The sequence below is a fragment of the Centruroides vittatus genome, unplaced genomic scaffold (assembly GCF_030686945.1).
Source record: "Centruroides vittatus isolate TY-2023 unplaced genomic scaffold, ASM3068694v2 contig_391, whole genome shotgun sequence".
In the NCBI taxonomy this organism is placed as follows: domain Eukaryota; kingdom Metazoa; phylum Arthropoda; class Arachnida; order Scorpiones; family Buthidae; genus Centruroides; species Centruroides vittatus.
Window position 1 is genome coordinate 2,843,809 of NW_027122207.1, and position 25,379 is coordinate 2,869,187.

The following is a 25,379-nucleotide window of genomic DNA, read 5'->3' on the forward strand; positions in this document are numbered from 1 at the left end:
CTCCAGAAAATGATAATATCGACGACAAAAATTTAAAATCTTTTAATAAATAATATTTTTAAAAATTTCAATATAATATTCTTTATAATTTATTATTTAATAATATTAACATTTAACAATAATTTAAACATGCTAAAAACTTGTAAATTTAAAAAAATTGTAAAGGAAATTTTTATGGAGGAATGGATAATTTATCAAAAAAAAACCAAAATTGCAAATCTCCAAGTATGATTACTGACCAGCATGTAAACATGTAATGCCTCGGGTGATGCCAAAGGGTGTTAGCATTTAAACCTTTCGTTCGCTTTGGCGGTTACAAGAGTAGTTTGCGCAATGAATTTGCGAGCGCCTCATAAATCAATACGCGGAGAGTAATGGAAGAGAGAAACAGCATCCGTCCAGAAGTTTGAAGCGGATATCACCAAATCAATAGAGAAACAGACCCGCCCTCAGTCTTGTTTGAATTAAAACGAATCTTGTACTTTATGAATTCCTGTGCCTCCGAGTAAGGTATTACCTTCGATGGAAAGTTAAGATCTATTAATATATTCAGACAAACACAAAGTTTCTCTCTAACAATTACTCTTTCGAATCATTTGCATTAAGTAACAGAATTCGATACGTTTTTACAATTCGTCTGTAGAAGAGATATCGTTCTTCATTTTTTTATGTAAAAATTATTGCTGATTTTACTTTATTATTCAAATATTTTCAAAGTTTAAACACTAACATTTAAGTTTTTAAAGCTCATTTAATATTTATAATATTCAGATCAGCGAAGGCGAAGTTAAATTCTTTTCGTTTAGTGAAAATAACAACAGATTTTTTTTCTCTCCATTTTTGAAAGGGTTAAAAATGCATTACTTTTATTTTAACCATTGATTTTTCTGTTTGGAATTATTCAAATAGCAACTACAATATTTACAGAATTTTTTGGCGTAAGAAGAGAAAATGTTCGATACATATCTTATCTCAATATTTGAGGGTGGAGTTTTCAATTTCGGATAACTTGGAGATTTGCCATATATTTTGAATCATATAAAACTTTTATGGAATATCAACATAATTAAAGTAGGTATGTGTATGTGTGTAAGTGTACGATGTTTGAATAATTATTGTTTTATAGCTTTCATTCTCGTGTGAGAATTAATTAACTAACACTTCACTCAGAAACGTGATCGCATTTGGATGTTGAAACTAATCTGGTAAGGTCAATGAATGAAAACATAATAATGTAGATTTAATTTTATTTTTTATTTATTTTTCTTCGAAATATAAAAATTGTTTGCATTGAAGAAACATTACGTAAGAAAGTTAAGAAGTAAAATTAGAAACCAGCTGTTTTCTTCTGTTGAACTACACAATAATTCCATCTTTCTCTTGGCAGTTCTCAATTTCCCTCCTACGGATCCAGCTATTACCTTGCTCCCTGCTGTAATTTGATCTTACATTGGTAAATATCGTTTTAATTACGTATAAGAGCCCTCCGAATGCTCTTTATTTTAGAATAACGAAGCCCAACAGAGTTACAATATTACGAAACTCATCTTAATGATCGTTTCATAACAAGCTTCGCTAAAAATAAACTATCTGATAATATCCGTAATCTTGTAAGATTCCACTAAAAACATTTTATTTCTTGTCAAATTGAAGTTAACTTTAGTTTTTATATTAAATATTTTAGGCCTATATTTGTACAGTATATAGTCTGTCGCATTAAATATTAACATTATTATATCGGTGGATATATCAAATCCATTTTTTCTATTTATTTAACGACAATAATATTAAAATGTGTAAGTTTTCAAACTAGTAGAAAGTTTTTTTTTTAATTTAGTGCGTAAAAATGAACCAAATCAGGCATAACGGCGAATGGAGCAATTAGTGAAAAATTGAAACACCACTCAGTCGACCATAAAATATAATTTTTGCATTATAAATCTTTTAATAAATAATGGGCCTTCATTTCTTAACTAGTTTTTAAAGATATCTTAAATAGGGTGTACGTAAATACGTTGTTGGCGATACACAAATCATGCCATCCTACGACATTAATGCAAGACAATTTTTTATAATTTCTCCCCCTTCACTACTTATCTTACGGTTTAATAACTGACTATTTGACTATTTTAGATTGATATTCGTACTAATAACAGGCTATTGTAGTAAAATGTTCGTTTAATCGTCCTTGGGTTTTGCTTTAGTTTGACGAAAGATGTAACCCTCTAATGATGTGAAACGTTGAAGCGTATTATCACAAACCACTGGCAGATGGCGTGTTTAGTATTCCCTCTCTCCTCCATCTTCCTTCGATTCCACCCTCGCCTCCATGATTGAGTTTGTTCCTTTGGTGTGGCGTATCTATTGTGTAGCGTGTGGTCTTCTTTATATTATTTTCTCTGTCCTTCCACTAATCCTGTTGTCTACTCTTTCATTTCCGACATTACGATAGCACTTTATGCATGCTCAATGCACTCATTATCTTCAAATTGCTGTTTTTTTATTAATTAGTCACACTTATTACACATGCCACTAACGTATTGATACTGCATCGTATAAAAGATCATTTGAAAAGTAATCTCTCGTAACATTTTATTATTTTAGAGGTATAATTTTTCTTTTATACTATTTGATGTTTTAATTTTTAACTTTGTTTTCGGTGATTAAGTTAAGTTTAGTATTTAGTACATTTTTTTTAAACTTTAATTTTCATTTCTAATGAATTATAAATAAAATTTCTTGTACGTTTATAATATGTATTATAAATAAACGTTCTTGTGTGCGAGTGAAATAAGTGACATTGAAAGTAAAAGTTGTTCATCAAAATCTACTTAGACTACATAAAAGGGAAGAAACAAAGAACAAAAAACAAGCGAAAAAAATGAAGACATAATAACTCTTTCTCACAACACATTGTTTCATGATAATTTGTTTTTTAAGTAAATTTATTTAAGACAATTCGAAATTATGATGACAGAATTTACGCAACGTTGATCTCTTTTAATTAAACTACCGAAATAAAAACAGGAGACTATTCATTTTATAAAATTTTCCCTCAATAATTCTCTTTTCTTGTAAGTAATCATCTCGAAATCGCTAGAAGGTTTCGTCCAACCCTTCATTAAATGCATATCTTATAAACAAATCTTCACATGTTCAATGGATTAGTTGAAGCAATGTCAGGTAGATAGAACAGGTGTGACCCAAACGTGTCACGTTCCTGCGACAAAATTTTTCTTCATTCCTTGCGTAGATCAGGACGGGATTCTTTATAAGAGCCACATTAATTACATGTCAGTCAAAAGGGAATTGTCTGCACACATTTGACAAGAAACGGCCCTTCGTTACTTTAGCCTCAGCATTTACTTTCAAGCTCAAGAATGTTACGTTTTAAGTTAATAAAATTTTATCTTTAATGTCTTTTTTAAAGTACAAAGTTCGGCATATATATACAATGTGTATCAATAAAAATTTTTATTGCAAATATGCCAAGACATGTTCAAATCTTTTATAAATTTTAGATGGTCGATATTCGCCAACTTTGTTGTGATTGATAGCGTTCTATTCTAAATTATGAACCGAGGAGTTTCGTGTAAAATTAAATAAGCTTTCCCTCCTGTTATCTCATAAAAATCGTGTTCGACTAGATTGACTCTTATTTTAATTATCTTCTTTATTTAGTTTTTGAAAGTCACTTAAAAAATCTTCATATATGATAACTTGCTTTTCATCTTGTTATGAAACATTATCAGATAAAGAGAAATGCATGCCTAATTTAAATGATAACTAGCCATAGATTACACTCTGAAATTTACATAAAAATATGAAATTACTTCTAAAAATACTTTTATTAAACGAATCATTTCTTTTAAAATCTTGAATTTTAATTACTTCTTCAGTTGAACCCCGTAGGCTTTAAGAATTTAAACAAAACGATGAAAAGTTTAAATATTATATCTTCAAAAATAGCATCAATAAAATAGCAGCAATGGATCAACAATATTATATATATATATATATATATTATATATATATATATATATATATTAGTATATAATAAATAAGGCTGTATAAAAGAAGAAAACGAAGATGCTCAGATGAACACAATAGAAAAAATGTACAAAATAAATAAATTAAACTAGAAAAGAATATTTAATTTTTAAATAGAGTCTGGAGAATTTTTCAAATATTTACTTAGTGTTTATTTTTCTAAGTTTAAGATAATTGCATTAAATATTCGTTATTAAGATTCATTATAATGTTGATTTTAAAATTAAGACTCTCCTTTATTGATTTTAACGTTAACTTTTTAATAAAGTATTGAACGAATTCTTAATTTTTTTATTAAAAAATGTCACAAATATAAAAAAATAACGGATGAAATAATGTATTTAAAGTGGAAGAAGCTTAAATAGCGTCGATATTACTATTTTATTTATAATTAATTTATTGTACTTTGAAATTCCATTCTATTCGTGCACTGGCGTTATTTTTATAATAATTAAGTATCATTTCGTGTTTTCTAATCTTCTTATTTATCTGTATCTCGCTAGATTAAAGTAGGGAAAAAAAGCAGAGTGAAAATAGCTTCATAGTTTAAAAGTAATTAATTATAAATTTTACCAAGGTATTTTCGTTTATTTTGAAAATATTTGTTAAGAAAAAATAATGGACAAAAGAACAAAAGTATCAAAATAAATTAATTAGTAATCTAACGAAACAAGAGATATAAAGAGGAAAAAATGCGTTAGGAATCATTGATTTGCATTTTTAATCCATCCATTTAATTTCTGAATGTAGTGGAAAAAAGCCATTGTAACCTTTAGTGGCTTTTTTAATGAGAGCATTGTCGTCAATTCACTATAAAATCCCATCTTAAAAGAAGAAAAAGAAAAAAAAAATACAAAAATAACGCAAACAAGATCATCACTTACTCTTACAAAATTCTCTCTTTTCGGCTTTTATAAGCCTGGGGTTAGTTTAATTTCCATATTTACTCGGCTATTAATGACCAAGTTAACAATATCGGCGGTCCATTCATAGCAAAGAACAGTACTATTGGTTGAAGATAAGTACTTCTGGGTACGAGCTGCACCGAGATAGAGCGACATCTAGCAACGGCGGCATGACTTACGGGATCATTTTGTATGCAGTTCACAACGCGGGTCAGACTTTGCTCCTGGCATCTGATATCATGATACGTATCTACTAGGGTCATTCAGGCCCCATCTCTTCTAGTCTCCTGCATGCACCAGACATTCGAGGGGCACTGATGAGGGAGATTCACCTCTTAGTACTTGTGCGCCTGCGCTCGTTGCACGTGTACTGACGTTCAATTCGTGTTGGAAACGATGCCATTGTTTTCTGTGCGGTATCACGTTTGGCTTCAGGTAATTATATGCTTGTTTTTCTTATATAGAAAGGTATGTCTTACGAACAGATGGTGCGTGCCATCAATGTATTTTATAATAATTGATGTTTATTAACTGTCTATGCGTACTTTTTTCCTTTCCTAATCTACTTATTTATTATATCTGAACCTATTGTGTTATAATACCTTTCGTGTTGTTGTGTGTGGGCATAAGTATTAGGCACTCTTACTTCGGGTCGTTTGCCTCTATTTAGTCGCTTCTGTAAACTATTCTAAACAGTTTCTATCGAATTTTCCGTGAGATTTAATGCTGTAAGTGATAAACGATTACACCATGCGATAAAATTGATTTAAAAGGCAAACTATTAACTTTCTCACGTAAAAATAAACTTTCCATAATTACACAGAATTGCATTTTACTTTCTAAACTGATACTTAATTTTTAATATAATTAATTTTTCCTCTAAAACGAAGAAAAAAATATATTTTCCATGCAAAAAGTTAAAGATACGTGTTAGGCTTTCCCGCACGATCATTCTGATACACCGGAAAGCCATCTTAACGTTTATTAAAAAAGCGTGTTAAATTAATGACGATTTCTAGTATTTTTTTCCAATTTAATAATGCGATTTAATTATTTTGCATAAATAAAGCTATATTTGCTTACTTTTTAATGTTTTGGACACATCTGATGAATTAATCGAAATATATTTCGTGTATTGGAATTCCTCGGAGTGTGTTGTATAGTGTATGTCTTGCCCGACTATGTACAGTACAGTACAGTACGTATGAATCTATATAAATATATATGGGAATTTCAATATTTTAACACTCGTATCAGCTACAGACCTCTTAGGGGCATAAAATGTTTTCATTTCCAGAAACGAATCATCATAAATATTCATAAAATATCGCTAGAAGAGTTAAATTCGGAATAATCGATATTCTTCTTAATTGGTATGGATATTTATGCTGTGTGTTCTGTCATGTCTACTCCACATCTCGTTTCATTCCCTGCACCACATGCCTCACTGTCTAAACACTGCCTTAGCTAATCCAGCGTGTCACCCGTGAGATCCTAGACCGTGAAATAAGTAAATATCCTGAAAGCGTATAAATACCAATGTTTTGACATTGGATTAAGTTGCCAGATTCTTTGCATGGTCTAGCTAACTCCAGCGTATTTTAATCCAGTAGGAGGAATTTTACCTCATAAAATTCTCTATACTAAGCGTAGATGGATGAGGATGCAATAAACAAGGATAAATAGTAAGAACTTATTAAAAACTCATTTCCGCTACTGAGTTAAAGAGTAAAAATGCGGGTATATAAATTTTTAATAGCAATTGCTAAGATAAACATTTTTATATTGAATTATTCTGTGAAAGTTAACGCTTGAAAAAATATTGCTTTATGTTGCATATTTTGTCATTTTATCGTATTATTTATTAATCTTTATAATTTATTAATATAATCTGACATATTAAAAATTATCCACTTCAATATATTATATTTTGTGTCTGGAAAAAGTCAGAAATGGTGATAAGTGGAGTAGCTCATATGCTGCAGAAATAGTAGCGCTATAAATATCTACAATAATTGGGATAAGTTTGATTCTTAAAAATTCTATAGTCAAATTATTCAAGGATTTTAGTGTGTGAAATGTGCATTGTTTGAAGTTGATTGATGTTCATAATTTGTAGTTGTTGATTAATTATTAGTAAATCTTAAAAAACCAAGAGAAAATATACTAAAATTAAATTGCAATTAATAAATATCAATAATTTAGAATTTATAATTGAAGTAATTAATATTAGAAACCCATTTATACTCGATTTCTTAACTTAAAAGTAAGAAAAATTTATTTGAAAATTAATTATCCGTCTTCCACAAAATTAACTCGCGTTCAAAATCCAGGTATGAATATATTAATCAAGAAATTAAATTGATTTGACGTTAAATTTAACCTTCGCCTTTGCTAAAAAATATAATAATAATAATAATAATAATAATGAAAACTAAAATTCTAAAAATCGTCGAGTGATGAGAAAAGGAAAAGACAAAAAAAATTATCAACTCGATATTCTTTAATATCTAACAATCAACTCTGTTAAACAAGCCAAAAAGAATTGCTAATGGGACAGCCAAGTCTCATTGATTAGCAATTACATTCCTATTCGCCATATTTCGATTAAAATACTCTTATTCTTTACTTCTGACTTGATTAAGAAAGGCATGCCCCAGTTGAAATAAAATTTTCTACTTCTAACTTAAAAGATATATTTTTTTAACTTTTAAGATATGACATAGATTAAATGCGAAATAAAAAGTAATCCTAACATGTTCGGGATTTTATATCATTAATGAATTTCATTGTTCACTAAGTTCTTCATCCCGCATAGGATACTGCTTTTGACTTTTATTGTTTAAAAATTAAAAATTTCTATTACAATTTTTTCCCTTTGTCTTTTTTTTTTATTTTAATGAATAAGCATAAATTCATCTTATTATTTTTTTTAAATTAAAAACAAAATTCAATTTAGAAATTGAATACGCCTCTAAGATTATGATTCCTTGCTTCGGTTATGAATGACAATAATTCTTTTATAATTGACTAGACTAGATATAAATCATATTAATAAAAAAGAAAGGAAGAATTGGAATCGTTTGTAATTTTTCAGATTTTGTAAAAAAAGGGGGGGGGAAAAGAAGAAGAAAAAGACAAAATACGTATATATTTTGATTAGTAAAGTTAAAATTGAATGTAGAAAGAAATTAATGGTGAAATAATTGAAAGAAAATTTCTACATTCACTGTTAAATTGTTCCCTCCTTAATATACACGCTTCGAACACTTCATATAATTTATATAGAATGAAACTTTCCGTATAACACTATTCAACATTACTTTCTTTATAATTATTCGATATTGTTTATTCCTCTTGAAATAATTTCATATATTGAATAGAAACACATTTACTAGAACATAAATAACACAGCGAATAAGCAGAAAATTTTCTATATAACGCGAAGTTTTTATTTATTTATTTATTTTTTGCACTTTGTAAACTTCCATAGAAGGAAATTGAAGTCGTAAGATAGTGTCCCGATGGTGCAACTGCATTATCGCCCGTGCAGAACTTAGTAGTACAACTATAATTGACTGAAGCAACTGACTGAGTGAGCTACGAAAGTTGCCAATAAACGAGATCTGGGAAAAGATTTCAGAAGTGACAGCGAGACTGATGAAGTGAAGATTATAGATCTGTTGTGTGAGTTTTGTGCTAGTCAGCGGAACCCACGGGTGCCTTTTCAGATTATCGTGTTATTGCGCTGTCTGTGCTTCGAATATTGTCTACTGGAAATTGCTAGCAAAAGTCTAAATACAGTGTGACCAACTCCGATAGATCTATTCCTTAAAAATTAAATTACACTCGATATAGTTATGAAGTTATCCAAACTGAAGAGTGATATAATATTTTATCATAATTACTCGAGATATTTTGCATAAAAAGTAGATTAAAACTTGATATAAATTATGTAAATATGTAAAGAAATGACTTTTATTATTCTTCTAATGGCATTTAAGTAATATTATTCAAAAGAAATTCAAACTAATAAACTTCTAACCTTATAATTCTGTCTTAACTTTTCTGTTCATTAACTTTACAATTTAATCGCATTAAAAGATATTATTGAGTATAATATGAATATAAATTAGTCAGACTTGTTGCAAAAATAGTCTTTTAGACACTGATAGCTTTAAATATGCAATTATTTTACGATGATGTCTTTTGTGATAATGTCAAATAATATAAGTATAGAGTAACAATAGAAAGAATCTACATGCTTTATATTTATTAGGAAATGTTACTTGTAACTCTACTTAAAATGTTCAAATTCACAAAATTAGAAGAAGATTTTAGCGTTACAACATGAAACATGCATTTTAAAATCAAACTTTGGATCATTTTTAAAACAAATTCAAAGTATAAATTATAAAAGTACTATTTATATTTTAAATATTGTTTGTTTATTAACCAAATCAGTTATTAAGTAAACACATTTTTGTTTCCAAAAGTTTACTCGAATTTTAAATAACCAATGACGATGTTATCTTTTATATATCAAGTCACAGAAATTCAATAGTTTATTAAATAAAATTTATATTTTTATTCGAAAAGTAAACAGAAATCTTACTTACATTTTTGTTTCAACAGTGAATAAATAAAAATACATTTACAAAATATAGAAATATATGTAATTAAATGAAATATAAATTTATTCTGATACAATCTCAACAATAGAAATGATCGAGAATGTGTTTAATGTATGAGTTACTAAGCAATTTTATTGAATGAAACTGAATGTAGTAATGATTATATTTTCGTTTATATAAGTATATCCGGTTAGGAATCGTTAGATTTTCTTTACACAAATTTTTGTCTGTTAGATACGTCACACATTTTCTAGTTTACCTCGTTAAAGCTTATTTCTTTCACATTAAGGATCCAGTTTAGAGGATTTTTATTCAAAGATTATAATAATCGACTAAAACTGCCTCGGGTATTTCTTTGTAAAACATAGCTAACAACAATGACAACCGAACATTCTACTTTTTTCCTTTCTAAAAGCTTCCTTTTTTTTATTTCTTATAAAGAAAGTATAAAATGTCATATTTTCAAATGTCTTTCCAAGAAGTTTACTTGTAATATAACGAAAGATAAATTAGTAATCTCTTTTCTATTGATTTCTTTTTTTTTTTTAACTCATAAACCTCGAGTACCTTAATGGATTATAAATTATAGACAATAACTTTTTTCTTTTATTGCAAACTCATACTTTACTTTGTAATATAGATTCTGAATTAGTATTTAAATTTAGAAATTGTGAAGTTTATCAAATTAAAAATGAAAATTAAAAAAATATCGAATAATTGCTGTAAAATTTAAAATTTTTCTTCAGATTTTTTAATTTGTTCTTATATAATTAACAGAAATTTTTCTCTTTAAATATGTATTTTGAATTTTAATTAACATTTTTTTTTTCTCCTTGTTCTTTTCCTCGTTTCTTGACGTTTCAACTAAAACTAAATGAAGTAATAAACTAGCTTAGTTTGTTTTATGTTAAAACAGAACTAAATGATACAGAAATGCACTGTTGTAAAATGTACAAACATTTTTTAAAAAAAAGTACAGAAAATATATAATTCCAAAATGTCAAAATTCAAAGAAGAAAAATAAATTACGATCAAATATATTTATTAAAGTTGTTGCTAATGTATAGTAACTTACCTATGGATGTAGCATACAAAACATAAAAACATCATTTCATAAAATTTTGACGTTCTTGTGAAAGATACATTATGTAAAAAGTGAAAATGTTAGTTTTTATATGAGAATAGTTACTTAAAAATATCAAAAAATATTACAATTTTTTAAGAGGATGACATGAATTACATTATATATCAATTTTATTTTTGAACATTTTCTTTTTTTTCTTTTTTTTTGTGGAAAAATTAAATATTAGTCTGAAGAAATAATAAAATTTACGAATTATTTATTGTAATTTGAAACGATTTTCGAATTTTTCTACGGGAATTTTTACGAATAACAAGCGTTAATCGTGTTTAATTTGATCCGATGTAATTAATAGAAGAAATGTAGAATTATTCTGGCGAAGAGAAACTAATAAAGCATTTAGGATTAAGCCAATAGAAGGAAGAACCGATATCGATAATTCTGGCCTATCCAATTAGATAGCAAAACCAAAGACTGGGTTTGTACGTATCCGCCATGTTAATTGTCCTGTCACGTGAAAACTAATCGATCGCCTTCTTGCCTGCCTGTATTCTTATTCGTTCACTTCATCGAATGTTTCTCCTAAACTTAGTTGCAGCTCTGGTAGTTCGAAATGAATTTGATCGAAAAATGGATATTTACTTTCAGATAAATAAAAAAATTGATGACGTAATGATTGTTGAAGCAGCTGCAAAACTCATTTTATTTTATTTTTGATCATATTTTATTATCGCCTTTCTTTCATTTCAATATTTTCTCTTTCTCTATTCTCTTTCTGTTTTTAATAATATTTTCTAGAATTAAGCATAGCAGCGAGATTTTATTGAAATAATAAACATTTAAAATGACAAGTTTTTCGAAAAATGGTAGCATTTAGCACGTGCCTATTGAGTAGTACCTCTTAAGTTAACATGGCTAACCCGTGGGAAAGCTTTTGAATGGGCTGAATAAAGCAGTTTTCTCTCCCATTCAAAGCCCGCTTGTTCGGGCTTCCACAGTTGGAGGGCTTCTCAGAAATGTTCGATTAATGGAAACTGGTGCTTTACAGCCAAAAAACCGTAATTCCCCTGATATTTAAAACGCATTTATCATTAATTATTTAACATTTAAAAAAGAGGGAAAAACTTTCTTTGTGATTCTGTCAGATCATCCACTCGAAAGCAATTTTACTGTTATTTACAGCATAGTTGCTAGGACGACCAGAAGAGAGTCTCCGGGGATGTATTTATACGGTTGCGCTATGGTCATTTTCTCTACTTACTGTGTGTAGCTTGCATGCCTAACGTGTCATTTCTTCTTCTATCGATAACTTTCTGCTATATAATATGGTTAGGTATAAAAATCCATCGGATCAACAATCTCACTTACTGCTTCCTTCTGACGTGGAAATGGCCAGATTTCCAGAGAGGGATGACGCTAATGTCAAAAAAGAGCGTTTTTTATTGAAGAAGAACGGAAAATCTAAAGCTGCGAGATCTTACAGCGTTTATATATCAAAGAATGCGAAGCTCTGAATTAGAACAATAGCTATTCTTTATCCAGAAGTCCCTTTTTATTCTGTCAATGGAATCTCTTATGAATAAATGACTGTTTGTTACAAGTATCAAAACTCAGACTTAAGATGGTTTTTAACAGAATTTTATTTTTTAAAAGAAACTGATCGATATTAATGCAATAATAAGATACTTCAGAAATAAAATATATATATTCAATTATGAAATTTCTATCTTTTTAGAATCTCCGAATAAAAAAACGTCGAAACAGAAACCAGTTGTAGATTAACGCAATTTAATTTATTCGATGTAACGTAAAGTTATTTGAAGGAGAATATTAAAATACATAATTACTCTGAAATACCGACTTTTAAAGAATTCTCAATAGTCGTTGTTGAACGATCGAAAATCTTAATATAAAATATATTAAAGGAAGTGAATTAAAGTTAGTTTAGTCGAGAATTTCTAATATAAAATTTTATTTAATGTGCGCCCTTTTAATACGGCTTGTTACATACATATAATATTCATGTAATTTATTTACTAGTTTATCGAAAATATATTTAGATACGGAAAAGATTCCTTACACTTTAAACTGATGGATGGGAAAGATATTATTAACAAACAAGTCAGTGTTGATTGAGAAGCTGCTTCCATAGCGCTACAGGCATGTTGGCTCTCTAGCTTTTACAAATATATATTTGCTGGAAATTTAGTTTGCTCCCCTGTCAATCTAACTGAATTCTTATTAGGTCCCACGGAAAAAATCCCCTGCTAAGAAAATAAATCGATTAATGCATGCGCTATCGTAGATTTATAAATAATATTATTTTAAAGACATTTATTGAAGTTGATTTAATTAATTTTTATACAGGTACTAATTATGTTTTTCAAGAGAATAAGTTTTATTTTTTCCCCCAAACTTAAGCCTCTCTGACATTAGTGTCTAATAAAATATAGTGTCGGATCTCAGTAATAATGAGTGTATTATTACTAGCAAAATAATAAACGATTGTTTTCAGGCAAGTTTTAAGTCTGGCTGTCATTAAGCAGCAGCTTACTTCCAGGAAGATAAATCCTTTGAAATCAAATCTGAAGCTTTCATTCACACGTCCTCGCTAAACTATTTAAACTTATTCCTTAGAGATCCCATTATAAGTTTCTTTACCCAACCACCACAGTCATATTTGCATATTACAGTCGACTATTGACTACTCTTAATCAAATTTACACTCACTCAAATGAAATCAACCCAGTTGTCAGTTCATTTAAAATTTCTTGATTTTTATATCATTTTTATGAACCTTTATTATATCGATCTGTTGTATCGATTATTCTACTCGAAACAATTTACACAGAATAATTATTTAAAGCCAAATAATTAAAATTTTAATACATATATACACATTTTTTTCATTATTTAAAAATACGGTAGTTTAATCAAATAAAGCTTCACATTTCGGATGGCACGCATGCATACATCAATAAAATATTATCTTAAAATTCTTGAAGGACATTGACAGATTTACTATTTTACCGAATATGAAGAATGGAAAACAAAAATAACAACATAGAAACAGAAATGAATCGAAAATATGAGCCATAGTTTATACCAATCTGAAATTCTTCTGCTTTGCTAGTACCGAGATATAGCAATGTGGTATGATTGATGACATTTCAGAGATATAGCACCAAGTCCTTTCCTATTCCCAAATATTCTGGCGTCGACCAATAACGATGCGCCGGAAGAATCCAAAATCCTCTCCAGAACGGATGAATGTATTTCTGAGGGCATATTTATAATGCACCTGCCGGTTTTAATTGGACCTTCTCTCATTTCCGGTTTTGAAGAGCACCACCGGTTTCCGAACTTGAAGTGGGTGGGAAGTATTTTAATTAAATAGGCTACAACACGCCCTCTAAGCGTCACCAACTGAGTGACAACTTTGGTTACATTGTGTCGATGTTTAATGACTGGCAGACCTTTTCTTTACTGTCACTTCGTCTCCATGCAAATTGCTTTGGATATGTAGAGAACGGCCTCATTCTATGATTTCCCTAGCGTCGAAATGGCTAGAAATTCGGAAATTGTCCGAACTTTTGTGTTCGAATTCCCATTCAGACAATTCCGTGCCGGTTGGAAATTTAGTCTTACTTTAATCACTCCGTTCGCTCTTGTAATTTGCTGTATTTAGCAGATATTTAAATCTTACGCATTTACATTTTGAGAATTTAATTTAACCATCGATTTTATAAGAACTTTGAAATCTTTTCTCGTCGACGAAAGTTGTAAAGTTCAATTTTATAAGATTTTTTTCCTCATTGATTAATCTATTTCACATTAAAGACCTTTTCGCTTTTTTTAAGTATCTTATGAAATTATCATTTCATTTAGCTAGTATTAGGTTAATTTTTTGTTAAGCTTTATTCGACGTTAACATAGTAAAAAACTGCGAACCTTTATTGAATATTACAACGGCTTTTGTATTTTATTCATTTTTAAATCTAAATCATTCAAAGTCTGAGACAGATTTGATAAAAAAAACCATATAAGTATCAAAACGCATGCGCATTTAACATTAGATAATCTTCCTTGCTTTTTCACTGGATAGGAAAAGCATGTATATTTAAGACAAACGTCACTGTAATGACATGGGTGATGGATTGCCAAGACTATTTTTCCTTCTTTGGACCGTACCATCTTGTCAAGCCTTTGGTTCAATAGCATCAAAAGCCCTTAGGTTACTGATTACTTTACTTTAACTAACCTGTCAAAAGAAACTAAAGGGTTGTTCTTTCTATTCAATCAGATTGTTGGATATCATTAATGATATTATTGCACGCGATTAAGAAGAGTATAACATAAAAAACCGCAACCCCTTTTAAATGATTAAAACAGCACTTACTCGGAATGATTTTAAAGAATGCGCTTTTATTATCAGCAAAAGAAATGATGCAGAAGACAAACAATAGAATTCGACTTATTCAACTGCCGTTACACCTTATCTGGCACCTGATCTTTTCCATCAAATACCAAAAGCAGCTGCAAAAGAAATTAGTTTTTCTATTTCACGTTATCTGGATCTGTAAGCAATCCCCGAAGTGATGTTTCGCACATTCTAAGTGAAATCAATTGAAATAATGCTAATGATACTTCGGATGCTAGAGGTGCTGAGTAGCCATTCTTTACCATCAAAAAATCATGTAAAAATCGTAAGGGGTAAAAGTTGACGTCACATAAAATCTGTTGCGATAGAACAGCCCCTCTAATAAGTCTAGAGCCCCGAGGGGGTAAGTAGAAGGAGGAGGTTCTAAGCGGTGTACCATTACAGGGTGCCACGTAATTGAAACGCTGACTCTGCTTTCTGTTAGTCCCGTAGCACCCTCGGGCGCAAAGCTTCGTTTCGGACAACCACCATTAACAACGCAGACTTAAGTGGGAAGGGAAGAAAAGAGTACTCTAGTCATTGGTGCAGAACTGAGGATGTGATATATCTGGTTTGGGAAGCGGTCATATAATCAACTTCCAGTCGCTGCATCGCTGTGAATAGGATAGTGATGTAGGACAGAGCATAAATCTAATTCCTGTTTTCCCTCTAGGGAACAGAAAGTGGATATATATGTTATTGCATGCACTATGACATTATTTGTAGATTTCCTGTGGGCAACTCTTTGGTCAAAAATCCCTCTCGGAGGGTTACTTAATTGGAGGGAAACTCGTTTTTTTTCTTGCAAAATATGAATTTATGTTTATAAGTAGGCATTTCATAAACTGTTTAAAACGTTTAATATCAAATCGGGTTAGCACGAATTGGAAAATTCCGTGCCAGAAACAAATTATTAGTCCTCTATTACAATAATCTGTTATGGGGAGGACGGAAATGTGTTCTGGGCGATTTGGCGTCGCCTTGGATTTAATTGGACGTCGGATTCGCGTGTTTGCTTCTCTCGATACCGAACACGACATTCTACAGCCAAACGAAATAAGTTCCTCTCAGCCACACAAAAAATAGCCTGAAAAAGTTTAAAGTCATAAAAATATGAAAATATAATATATTAAATCGATCGGTATCAATATATAGGAATGTCAAGGTATAATAACCGAGGAGGAAAAAATTATTAGGTGTTTGACTGCTTATTTATGTCATATAGAAGACGGTCGTAAAGCGCAATTCTGACAAACAAGCTGTCAGAGAAGAACGTGATTTGTATCTTTCGCTTTGTACACCTATCTGTCATTCAGCTCAGATCGAGTTGCGAATTGCGTTCAACCGATAGTAATGGCTTACATTAGTTTTGTTGGCTAGCTACGAGATAAAATATTTGGACAGAATGTTTCATGTGCAGCCAACGTATTGGGATGTATTGTTTGAATATACCGAGGGTGGTTTTAGATTACAGAGGAGAAAATTGCCTGCTAAGAAATCGGTTTTGGGATGTACCGACGGATAAAATGGCAGTTTATGCGAAAAATTTTTTCAGGGGAATTATTGAAAAATATAAAATATATATATATATATATATATGTAACTGTGTAACTTAACCTATATTTAGTTATAAATGCTGTATTTTAAATACCACTTACAAGTTTTAAAAAATAAAAAATTACAAGTCTTTGTAATTTACCATAAAGTTTAATACATAAGAAACAATGTATAACTTTTGTTCCTGTTTTCTTTTAATTACTGAAGAATTACAGAGTTATAAAACTTGACACATTTAAAATAGTTTTGCAAGTTTAAAATTTGTAAGAATGTTAATAAGACGTTTAAAGTTTCTAGAAGTTGAAAAACGAAAATTTATTAAATCTCGATCATTTAAGATATTTACAGAAGGTAATAATAATTTTATACCTGAAGATAACCAACCGGTCGAACGTTTAATCCTCAGAAAATCTTAATTAGTTATGCTCTAATAGTTTTACCAGACTTATTATATGCAAATATAATTAAAATTTCTGTGATTTTGGTTTCAAGATTGTAATTTCTAATTAATTGAGATGCATTTAATAGTAATATTCATTTTCATTAAATTTAATATTTAATGCATCTTAATAAGTATACAGTTATTAACTGTTAATGCAATTTATTGCTACAAGCTTCTTAGGTTTAATTATTATCTAGTATATCTAAATTTTAGTATTATCTATAAGTAATTTAAAACTAATTAAACTTAACATTAAATATTTATAATTAAAGCGAAACAATTTTAATACTCGTTTTAATTATTAAATATTCCCCTTATGTTTATAGTACTACTTTCAGCAGGGCTTGTGTAAAATTGACATAATCTTAGCTAAAATATAAAAGATTTATACGATTTAAATGCTAAATATTATATTTATTTATTAATATTTATGATGATGTTGTTAAACTTATTATGAAACGTGAGAGTTCTGACAAGTATAATCCAATAAATTCGGATTCAATAAAGAATAGATTAGAATATATTTTGAATGCGGTTGTCACTCCTTTTAATACACGTATGTAATTATAAATTCATCAATATTATAAATATCATAGTCACGTAAATGTTTATTATTAATATTTAGCGAAAATATAATTTTCTGTAATAATTTATGATCGATATTCTTGAATTTGTGTATAAACTAACAGTGTTTATCTAATATAATTTGTTTTTTTGCTAATTAAATAGCAGGCTTTAATTTTGTTCTAATTAATTTTATGAATAAAATAATAATTAAAGTTTTTAAAAATTAAAATGTATTAAATTTCAAGTAAATTAATTTCACGATTTGTGTAAATTAAAAATAGAAGCTTAGATTTAAAATGTTTTGTGTACAAACATTTGGTTAAAGTTTAATTTATTGACAGGAGAATGAGGAAAAACAATCTTAACGTTTTATTTCAGGAAAGGTAAATAACTGTAAAATAAAATATTTAAAGCTGTTCAATCGAAGCTGCACTTTTGTTTAAACACGAAACTGCGAATCACCGAGGCGCCTTATATTTACGCTAGGTTATATCCATTTAACTATATTAAAACGAATTTATACGCTACGATTGATATTAAAAGCAACCAGTGAGTTGATTGTATATTAAATTTCGCTGAGCACTTTATGAAATAAAATAGCCTGGCCTGTAACATAAACTAACCCCTACAGTATTTTTAATATTTCATGTTGATAACTTAACCGAACACGTTCTGAGAATATGGAATGCATTTTTTACTTTTTATGGGTTCTTTCGTGGCAAGTAGAATCGATATTATGTCCAAAAGCTACTAAAGTATATAATAAGCCGCTTCGTCTTGGACCAATATGAACATCGTAATGGCTGCTAGCATAGGATTAAAAATTAGGCTATCAACCTAGGCTTTATGTATTACATTATTAAATATTAACAGTTGGATATAATAATCAAACATAGTCGTAAAAACTTTTCATTTTTATAGTAGAAAAATTAGTAAATAGCGAAAGAATTTTTTATTCTTTAAAATGTATAAAATATCTTTAAAAGAGCAACTTTTAATGTCGTGTTTAAAATAGTAATTAGTATGTAAGTATTAATAATATTGTTATTATTAAAAGAATAGCTTTTAATCACATAATCTGTTGTAGTAAATAGTTGGTTAGGTTATTTTTGCCGTTTCCTGCGGATATGTGACTGAAGAGCGTGACAAAAACTGCTGCACTAGAGGAGACATGTTTGCAGTCTTTCCTTTAGACGTCATTCTTAAGCTCCGCCTACAGCAAAGAGGGCAAAAGCATTCCGAAATGGTCGAAGATTAGTTTAAGAAGATAAATTTCGGTGTTTAGGGCTTAATGAAACATACTGACTTTTAGGAAGGATATTGCAGATTCCACCACATCTAAAGAATTATATTGAAAGATGGTTATCGACAACGTTTATTAAATCTTACCTACGTTGGCAACTACATATAAGTTCATCTAAAAACTTTCCTTTTAAAAACACTCTGCGTAATTGTTAATAGTTAAATTTCGTAAAGAACTTTTAATTAGATTTATAGTGGAGATGAAAGCTCGACATTACGAAAGAAATCCATAGTGCCATTTATGGTATGCCGGGTAAAGAACAGTTGCCAAGACAACAGTCCATTCTCTCTTCCGTTTACACCCCATTCCACGTTCAGAAATAGATGGGAACACCAAAAATCTAGAATGGAGGAAGAATTTATGTGAGAAGTTTATGAGATTAATGAGAAGTGTTTCAGCTTCCAGTACTAGAAGGAAGGAGAAATTTTATTGTAGCAGTTTCCATGATAGAGTCTAACTTTGGAATTTTTCGGCAGTTTTGCAACCGCCGAAGTGGAAACAATAGATAAGTGAAAGAACTCTGGAGATAGCAAAAGTTTCATTTTTTCGATCTCTTTGCTATCCTTTTCGATATATTTGTATCGTCCATGTCTCTAGCAGAAAGAAAAATATAATGATTAGGTAAATCCGCACAAAGTATAGAAAACTCTAAGATCGACTTACAATTCCTAAGACTACAATCAATACTTTGGTTTTTATTCTGAATACAAAATTTATTTGAATAAACGAAAACACAGTTTTGAGATTCTCCGACGATTAAAATAAAATAATAAATAACATAGATCAAATAATATAGATGTCGCGGCTTCTTTTCTACAGTTTATCTATTGAACGTAATTCATCAATATGACTGAAGTTGTGGATAATGTAAAATATGTTAAATGTGATATAACGTATACAGTGGAGCAAAAGTTAGAATATTTCATCAAAATTGTTACAACTATTTCTTGCTTCATTTAGCTGGAGGCATATGTCAGCGATTACAGGTCAGTGACTTATTCTTTAGTCATCTTACGTCTCACTTCATCCGACTTCCATTGCACGCTACCCGGCGGCTCAAAACCGAACAAAGTCCGCAGAAAATTTAATTGTGTGCCGTAGACAGATGTTTGTCACAGCTTCTTAAGCACCCGGGAACAGTTTCATATGTTCTTTTTTTCATTTTCCCCCTCCCTCTCCGTCTGATTCGAACACTGCCACATGGATTGTCACCTAACGGACGTGTTCATGTAAGCGCGACTGACGTAGCTCACATATTGCGTATACAACACTCTATTGAAACTATACTTTCGCTAACTGGAAGACAAATAGAACAGAACCTTTATCTTCTAAATGGTTTCTTCACATTGTCGTTTTCCAACTAATCACAGATAGTAGATTTAATACTTCCTAAATCTCAATCGAATCGCTTCAGACACGCAACTACTACAGACAATTACTGTTTTGTATTTGTTAGCCCAGAAGAATTGTCTAGACGAGATTTCTAGTTTTAAGAAATGAGACTTTTTTTTTTATTCATTTCTTTTCTTCAATTATCATTATCTGATCGGCAAAACTTGAAATGCAATTTAGAAACATTGAGTAAAATGAAAATAAATCATGCAATTAATCTGTAATTTTTTTAATAACTCACACCTGTCTGAACTTTTTCAATTTGAGAAGTAACAGAAATTCTATCATTTATAATTATTTATATGGCATTTTTTCCTGCAGAATGATTTTTTTCCCTGTGACTTAAAATGGCGTAACCCTTAGCAGAGTTACCTTTAAACTGACCTGAAAGGTTGAACCGAGAGAAGGGAATTAATTAATCATCTCTTCCCCGAGCAAGCGCATTTCCTGTGACGTAATGGGAAAATTAATTAGATAGTCCATCAGGCTACAACAATACAAAATGCGTCTTTCGTTAGATCGATAAAGAAACAGAAGCTTTGTCGAAACATTTAAAATGAAACAGAATTCCATTTGTTGATTAGCTTTCCTACAGACTTTTAATCTGTTCTTACCGAGAAAATGAACGCAATTTTATTATCATTTGAATTCTTATTTGTCTTTCAATGCTTGAAAAAACAATATCACGATTTTTTCATTCTAAATTCAATAGGCTTATGTCTCACAAAAAGATTTCTAAGGACTTTTTTTGCTGTGCATTATACTAGAGTTACGCAACAAAAAGCGTACATTTTACACAGATTACAAAAGATCCGTATAAAATAGGCTTAAAAATTAAAATACAGAAGAAACTATATCATTTTCTTATTTGTTTTTTGTATAAATTATTTTGCGTGAAAAGAATTTAAAAACGTCACTAATTCGCAAACTTTATCTTTGCCAAACAAGCGAATAAAAAGAAAGAAAAAGAGATGAAATTAACAAAGAAAGCAAGTAAAATAATTTATATCTTGCACAATAATTATTATATATTCATATAAATTAACGATGGCTAATGACAAGAAGTTGTAAATCGATAAATGGATGAGCTGTAATGCGTTCTATGACAACCTATTAGGTCCTACTACTGTTGATAAATAGTGTTGATTACTTAACAAGTTAGATCGCGAGGGATTCCTTATTAATAAATAGAATTCTCTTTTCTTGCGGAATAAATTGAAATTTTATAATAAATTACCACTTTCTCTACCACCTAAGTAATTAAAGTATTTTGCGGTTTTAGACGCTGGATGAGCTTTAAAACCTTCAATTGAGTTCATTATTTTGCGACAGGTTGTCAACAATGAATAGGCTGTCTGGCGAATATTTCCGCAAGAAAATCAAAAGTAACATGCCTATCGAAAATCAAGATTTATAACGAAATGATTAAATAATACCGCATCAACTTAAAATAAAAAAAAATTGAGAGAATAAAAAGCATGAAGGATAATAAATCACTTTGAGTATCTTGTATAATATTGGCAATATTTCAATAGTATTGTTAAAAATAATTTTAAAATATATCATATATAATCTATAGGCCTACTTGTAGAATTGCAGTCAAGCACTTGACCTAAATCCAAATAGATCTTTCAGAGGTAATATAATAAGGTAAATGGTCATTCAATCTACCAACAAGGGTTTTTATCTAATCGACTACTTTCGAACAACTTAAGAGAATGCTATAAAACCAGACTGCAGTAATTTGGCAGAGATGATACTGCACAAAAAACGTTCTCGTACGCAGACTTACGTCCAATCTCGGATTCAACACAGAAACCACTTAAAGCGGAATAGGATAGCCAAGCAATCAACGAAGGTCAGAAACGTTTTTCTGTCAATCTACTCCAGATTTATACGGTTCATTGAAACTAGTTATAGCGAACGACCCGTTAATACTAGACCACCTTTTTTCGCTTTATTTGTTCTTTGGCTTTTGTAGGATAAAGATGGAGCTAGGATTTCTAGGGAATCGAAAAATTCTTATCTTACACGACATTATTAAACTATCTCTAGGTAACTTAATCATAAAATTATGTCTAAAATTTCTCTTTATTTACCGCACCGAACAGTTAAATTCTAAACGTGACCGTACTCTAAGCATCTTAAACATTTTTACGACATTAAAATTATAACATATGAGAAAATAATCAGGTATTTTTATAATAGTAAAGACAGATTATATTGGTAAAAATGTTCTTAAAGCTCTTATTATACGAAACTTCGTTATACGGTCTGTGATAAAGAGTAATGAAGCATCCGTTTTCACATCCGGATGATTGCCTATAAGTAGAACCTGTTTTATTCCCTAACGAAGGTGATAGTTGCCGAATCGCTTACCTATAGTTTTAACGACGACATTATTAAAGTCGTTCTTGGGAATTTATGAAAGGTTACAAGTGACTCATCCGTTTCTTCTAATAGCGATTTATCGCTCTCCAAATTTGCATCAGTCTCTGTTCAAAATACAATGACTAAGCTATGTAAGTGATGCATGGAATTATTGCACTGTAGAAGGAATGTGTAATTTGTACATGAATTAAACATGGTTATTTATTATACAAATATGATAACTGTTATCGTTAATGATCAAAAAAGTCATTTAGAAATTAATATTAAAATTTCAAATTTTAATAATAATTTGATCAGCTTTAATTTTTCTTTTTTATTAACAAATTTATGTTCTAAAATTTATTAGTTAGTCAATTTAAATTTTCAATAGTATAATTATTTTTTATATATAATAACAGAATATTTCAAAGCTTCAAATACATAAAATACGAATTTACAACTTTTAATTTTTAAAGTACTTTTTTATACTCAATTATTAAAAAGTTTTGAGTTGAATTTTACCTCCATTTTCAATTAAATATTATTTTATAAATTAAATTTTAAATAAGTACGAAACTATTTAAATCCGAAGAACTATATAATATATAGTAGTATAGTCTCAATTTTCTTCCTTTTTGTTTTTATTGATCTCGGATATAAAGAAAGCATAGAAAATCCTCAAAACACTCGAGCTTTCTCAATAAAAGTAGAAGAGAGCTGACAACGATCATCAGAACAATCAAAGGCAGTTCCAGATTAGTGATCTAGTCACTTTGATGGGACACTCCCAAACACACTTTGATTAGCTAGTGGCAGTCTTTCGAGTTAACGTACATCTTGACGTTCCAAGAGTGGCGGATGACATTATCTGTGTTAAATCGGAACCCACATCTCTGTGACACAAGCCCTTTCAATCAGATAAACCAATTGATACTATGGCGACACCTTTCTGACCGCTTGGATCGCGACTCCAATCAAGAAAATGGCCAGCTGATTCGATTAAGTCTTTATACCAAGACAGCTCTGGTATTCGTCCTGATATGGTACAAGAATGCCTGTCTTTTTCTAAGTTCTCAGTTACCTTCTATAAATGTCTCTGGCTAGTCTTCTTCTACTCTTTACCTCATTTCCATGGATAGTGATCGTAAAGATGAGTTTTATGGTTGGCATTAAATAAGGCAATGTCATCCCGGTAACTGTGAAAGATATACGTGGTCTGGTGTTTTTAAGTTGCTGCTCTTTCGACATTTACCTTCTTTACTGTCCCTAGGTTATATAGCTCTAAGAAATCTTCCAGGATAATTTCTAACTTGTTTGTTGTGCGGCGATACATTCCTCTACTTACGTTGTCGTGCAGAATTTACTATTAGATTGCACTTCATCGTGTACGTCCATTAAACTGCAGGAAATACTGTTATTTATCACTAATGTGATAAAATATGAGATTTTTTTCCACTTTTGTATCTTATGCATCGAATATAAAATGCACTCAATGAACTATTATAACATAAGCATACAAATATCCAAGCCGAAAGCTTATAATATTTAAGCGTTTATTTTTCATTCTTTTAGCGTATAAAATGCATTTTTGTTTTAAATTATTCTAAAATTATCTACCTTAATTATTTAATTACATTTCTGAAATTCGATTTATTACAAATAAATCTGTTTATTGCATTGCTGTTATTAAGAAAGTAAGTCATAAATATTAAAATATTCTAGAAATCAATGACAGGGAATTCTTGTAATATTATGAACAATATTGAATAAACAACTATAAGTAAAATAATTCAAAACTTTCGGACGCTACCGTCTTCCTTTGAATCGGTACAGAGAAACTCTTCTTTCACATGAAAATTTAAGGGAATTCAGAAATTTCGAATTAAAATATCAATAGACCAACATGACTTTCTTTACATATAATTGAAATTATAATGGATTTCTCCCGTTTAAACGTAGAAGATTCTTTAGGAATCGAACGGAAAAAAAAAACAGTAAAAAACATGCAAAAATGGATTTTTCATGTTTGTTGAAAAACATTTGTTATAAGGAAGACTGACATTCGAAATTATTTATTATTTTTTCATATTCGTTTCTTCAATAGAAGGAAAGTCATTAATAAAGTTTATCCTTCAAAAATATTTACATTACTTTACTATGCAGAAGCTACATAAATTTTTGACAAATGTGAATATGAAAATCAATAATCTTGCATTTTATATGTCTATATATATATATATATTTATATTTATATATATAAACTTTAATCCATAGTATAAAAGGAATCATTGTATTGGCTATAAACGATAGATTTGCTTTAATCTGAAATAAATGTATCGATTTTATATCCTCTTCAATTTCACTCTGAGTTACAGAAAGATATTGTAGATTACAGTTAACTCTGTCATATTTAAGAATAGTTGGTGGCACAAGAGGATATATTCCGAATGCTGAAGTAGATATATTGGCGGTTGATATCTTCCTGACTAGAGCCTGCTGTTTAGCTGGAATGATGGGTATAGCAGGGTTGGAAGTCCAGATTTATGGGTGAAACGGTCGGCAGACTATCATATATCTCTTCTGAAGACACATTCAGAAGCAATCACGTGATTCTGCGGAAGGATCTACTTTTTCACTATCCTTAGTAGATTGTTATCA

General features: G+C 29.8%; 1 protein-coding gene across 2 annotated transcripts in view; it reads left to right on the top strand.

The window, feature by feature from the left end:
* LOC136975904 (plexin-B-like) overlaps positions 1 to 25,379 on the top strand; it is a 302,414-nt gene that overhangs the window by 72,878 nt on the left and 204,157 nt on the right. The window contains exon 1 of one of the 2 annotated variants that reach the window (XM_067271070.1): positions 4,929 to 5,390. The exons of the other annotated variant lie outside the window; for it this stretch is intronic. The gene's annotated coding sequence lies outside the window, so the exon portion shown is untranslated. Of the gene's footprint in view, positions 1 to 4,928; positions 5,391 to 25,379 lie in introns of those variants that run through there. 2 annotated transcript variants of the gene reach the window in all.